We start from the raw sequence: 5,194 nt of genomic DNA on the forward strand, positions 1-5,194 counted from the left end.
AAAGTTGACAAAAATAATGAGAGACAAATACTCTTTAAGGTTCGAGAATAAATCGGCTAACAAAATAATTCATGGTAACTAAGGACGTTGCTATGAAACTTTAAAATAACCTATATGTGTTTATTGGTTAAGAAAAACACAAATATATTACTATACCAATTTTTTAATTTTCCAAGCACAAGTGATAAAAAAAGTATTTCTAAGAAAAAAAAATTTTCAATATCTTAAAAAATTTGTATGATTTTTTATAGCTCTACCACCTTAACATTATTTATTTTCTTTATAATAAAGACTATAAAGTAAACAGTTTATATGACAATATTTGAATCAGGATCAATCAAATAATTACATACCTTTATCGACCGTTTTCTAGAGTTACTATAAATTTAACGACCTTATATTATAACTATGAATATTTTTAAATATTAATATATATTATTATTTTACTTAAACACCCTCTGTAAATGTGTTTATAAGGTAAAAATACATAAAAATAGTTTAAGATATATAAAGAGAGTATAAAGTATATCACTTGATAATGTTTTCTTCAAGAATATTTTTGAAAATTGTTCGCTGTTGCTTTGCATTCCAACATTGAATTGCCTGTACTAAAATTTGATAAGTATCTTCAGGAATTATATTTTCTGAATTAAGTTCTTTCTTCTTATCCTGAATTAAGTTTTTCATATTTGTTATATGGATCTTACATAATTCCTTTATATCATCTAAAAATGAATATTTTAATGAATAGTTAAGCTGAGAACTGATGATTTCAAAAGTTACTTTATTATTTAATAGACGGATAAATAGGTTTATTTTATTTTGTTGTATGTAAGTCGATATCTCCCCAACTTTAAATAGAGAGTTTATACAGTTTTTGCTATACTTAGAGATATTAAAAAATGACTTAACTGCATTTCTTCCAAGTTTATTAAGTTTTTGCATTGTTGACTCTCTATTTTCACAGAGTTCCAGACCATGCGTTAGCGTCGGAACTGCTAAATATGTATACAACTGAATAATAGAAGATGGATGTACAAACCGGATACAAGATTGAATCAGAGTTTGCACTATTGTTTGGAAATTTGATACCCTATTGTTAATATTTGTTCTATTGAGTGAGGCAAAAATAGATTAAAAAAAAGATTAAGTTTTTCATTTGGTATTATTTGATGGTCGTCTAGGGTTATCTTGCAATTAGTTAATTGTCTTTTTCCCGAAAGCAACCGTTCCGTTTTGACAGCATTGAGCTTTATCCCGTTTAAGTTATTGTAAATATTGCACGTTGTAATCAGCCTTTCAAGACCAGATAGAGTAGAGCTAAGAAGAATAATGTCGTCAGCATAAGCAACAACACCTGTGAAGTTTCCATGTATAGAAGTACCCACAACGTTATCATTTTTTATAGTTTCGAGTAACTTTTCGGTGTATATGTTATATAGGTAGGGGGACAGAATGGATCCTTGTCTCACTCCTTGCTTGAGGTAAGTTTTTATCAAAGTAAAGTTTATCAAAGAGAACGTCCCAGTTGCAGCTGTCAAAAGCTTTTTCAGCATCTAAAAAACATAAATAAATAGGCGAATTATTGTTGTTGTAATGCTTAATTGTTTCGCTTATAACAAATTCAGCATGCAAGGTCGAACTCTTACTATTGAAACTAAATTGAAGGGGATGTGTTTCTTTTATCTCAGGACTGATGAGTAAAATTAGGTATTCTAAAAGTTTTGTAAATATTGGAATAATACATGACAAGAACTCGGTAAGTGATTTTTTATACGATTTGACGAGCGGTATAGTAGTTGAAGTTGAAATAGATGTAGGGGTCCATCCATGATTAATTGAAAAATTTTTAAATGTATTCTACAAAATAGATTGCTCAATGTTCTTAAAAGAACAGAGCAATTATAAATTAGTAGAAAATCACTTAACAAAAATTTTTCTCATTTAACATTGTGTTTCATCAATAAAGACTCATCAGATTTTTGATGAGTCTTTATTGATGAAACACAGTGTTAAATCAGAAAATTTTTGTGAAAAATATATATAAATTATATAGAAAGTGATTTTCTACTAATTTATATATATATATATATATATATATATATATATATATATATATATATATATATATATATATATATATATATATATATATATATATATATAAGTAAACGTGCAACAAAATCAGCAAATAATCTGAGCTGTGACAATTGTAAAGAAAGTGTATCCCTAACGCTTTTTGTGAAAGTGCGGTTGTGGCTGACAATGGGGGCAGAACCGTTTTTTTGTGCAATTTTAGTGCAATAACATTTACAAAAACCGTTTAATTTTTTTCTCAATTTCATCAATTTAAAGCTTAATAATGTGGTTATTGAAATAAACTTCTAAAAAAATACATTTCGTTTTTATTTTCATATAAAATTATTCCAAACATTAGGGGAGGGGGGGGGCGGTTATGCCCCACTTCCTTTATTTTACACTTCATATTATTTTGGTAAAATTTATAAGTTAATGACAAGAATGACAAGGTAATAAGTTCTTTAGGATAAATTTTTATTTTTGCTTTTTTTTTATGAGTTATGTCAAAAATAAGAGCGTCACGTGACAAATTGATGTCAAATAAATGATGAAAATTTTAGTTTTTATAATACAGTTAGGTGATTGCAATACTATAATAAAGTTTATTTTTATTTCTAAAATTTAAACACCGCAAACTTTTGTTTTCTCAATTAAAGACGCATAAGCGTGCTAATTTTTTTTTTTTTAATTTCAAATACAATTTGGTTAAATAGAATCTTGATACATGTTTGCAAAAGACCAAATTTGTATAAAATCTGTCAGACTAAGAAGTCCTATAAAGCCATAGTATTATGATTCCATGGTTAATGACAGGTCCACTGGAGTACTTGAGGTAAACAAAAACCCTAAACAACATTATAGATAAGCTTAACAACAGCTACCCTATGGCTTAAATAATAACTCATGTAACTAGAAAATTTGATTTAGTACATTTTAACAACTGAGCCGTACAAGGGTATATGATAAAAGTTACATGTATAGTTTACAGTAGAAGAATTGATATTTATTTTTAAAGATACATTAGTTTAACTTTAGTCAATAAGTAATATGAATTTTATGATCATGCGAAATTTACAACCCCCTCATTTTTTATTGTTGAGAAAGATGACGTAACATTTGCATGGTCAAAACCTTTTTAATTTGCAATATTTTTGAATTGACTTTTCGCCGGGTCTCCCCATTCGGCATAAGTATGAACATACTTAAGTTTGGAGTTTGCACAATGCGTGAAAGTATTATAACTAAAACATCGAAAAATCCTGCGAGAGCTCATGTCATGAGGTTTGTTGATGCTGGAAATAATTTTTTGACTCTAGAAGACTTATGAAGCTCAACATAATGGCAAACAAGTTAAAAATGTTGGTGTTGCTGTTGTTACAACTGAATCCAAATCTTTTTCTTTTCGAAGCTTTTACTTTATCAGGACCAAACTTGATTATCAATATAAGCAGCAATTATTCTTTTTAATTTCCCCCTGATCAAATGATAATTTGGATTGTTTCTGAAGCGGCGAAGGTATAAAATGGAGCTATACAAAGTTCAATTTGTTAAGCCCTACAACAGTTCAATTTGTCAAAGTTATACTGCGTCATCAATTTCTAAAAAAAAACGTGTTAATAAATTAAAATTTTGTTGACATCATGTGTTTTTTGTTGACATATTGGTTGAATCATTTTATAATGATAAATTCTTAGCAGAACACATGCTTTTTATTACACATCTCGATATGTGGCAAAATGGTAGACAAAGCAAAAATTTTATGTCAAAAAAATGAAACTCACAAACCTTAATAATTCACATCACCTATCTCATTCTGTCAATTTAAAAAACGGCTTGAGAATTTCACAGCTATCACTGGATAGAAATTACCAGGACAAAAATTGTTCAGATGTTCTACAAAGCAAAAAATATTGTTGATGCAGATGTTTAAGGCTGGGGAACGTGAAAATGAAATCAGCAAGTTTACTACCTGAAGTTTACAAACACCTGGAGTTTACCAACACCCGAGGTTTACCAACACCTGAAGTTTACCAACACCTGAGGAGTTGAAATCAAGCGGATGTGAAAAATCAGCAATATCAGTTATTATTCTCTATAATAAAATAACTTGTATATTTACTAATACCCAAAGTATGTATAACATAAATTGTGATTATTGATATAAAATTTCAAAAAATAAGATAAAATTCACACAAGTTGAACTTTAGTAGCAGATTTTGACTTTAAAATCGATTTTGTAAATATACAAATACGAACATACCTAAAACTCTTTCTTTAAAACTTTAATCTAATAACTTTAAACACAATAAAAAATCATTTCCAATCTAATAATCAATTACTAATATAATATACTTACTGATGTAATAACTGGTTCTGAGAGGTGAGGAAACCATAGAGAATTACTTATATTGCTTTATAATCAGCTGCTTCCACCCACCCGTTATTAATCGTTATTAGCAAAACCAAACAATTCCACTTAAAATCAAACAACCGATGCTATACGCAAAAATTTTAGACACACACACACACACAAAATACTTGATAATTTCCTCCGGATTAGAATTGTGTTACTTATATAATGTACTGGCTTTTTACCATAAAATCTTATTTTATGGTAAAGCACATTATAAGTAACACATTGTACGTTACATTATGGTAGTTCGATAGGGTTCTTACATTTACCGTTTTTACCGTAAAAGTTCAACCATACTCTGGATTTAACAGATATCTAAGATGACTTTGTATAAAATCTTCTAATAATAAAATAGCTAAAAAAATAATACAATAAAAAATAAATGGTATTTAAAAACAAGTATAAATATATATTTACAAAATCTTACTAGTTTTTGCGTATATTATAATACATAAACACATACATACATACATACATACATACATATATATATATATATATATATATATATATAAATATAAATATAAATATATATATATATATATATATATATATATATATATATATATATATATATATATATATATATATATATATATATATATACACACATGTACTTCATTACCCGCAAAAGAAAATAGTCCTAACTAATAGTAATTATCATGAACGGCTGAAGTTCTAATATGAAAAATACTAAAAACG

At 27.4% G+C, this 5,194-nt stretch overlaps 1 long non-coding RNA gene across 1 annotated transcript; it reads right to left on the bottom strand.

The window, feature by feature from the left end:
* Positions 1–2,988: 2,988 nt before the first annotated feature.
* On the bottom strand, positions 2,989–4,212 carry LOC136079761 (uncharacterized). The gene is made up of 3 exons (XR_010638186.1): positions 4,049–4,212; positions 3,865–3,972; positions 2,989–3,677 (listed from the first exon to the last, which is right to left on the bottom strand). It is a non-coding gene; the product is annotated as an uncharacterized LOC136079761 (long non-coding RNA).
* Positions 4,213–5,194: the final 982 nt, after the last annotated feature.

Source organism: Hydra vulgaris, chromosome 04, assembly GCF_038396675.1.
Source record: "Hydra vulgaris chromosome 04, alternate assembly HydraT2T_AEP".
In the NCBI taxonomy this organism is placed as follows: domain Eukaryota; kingdom Metazoa; phylum Cnidaria; class Hydrozoa; order Anthoathecata; family Hydridae; genus Hydra; species Hydra vulgaris.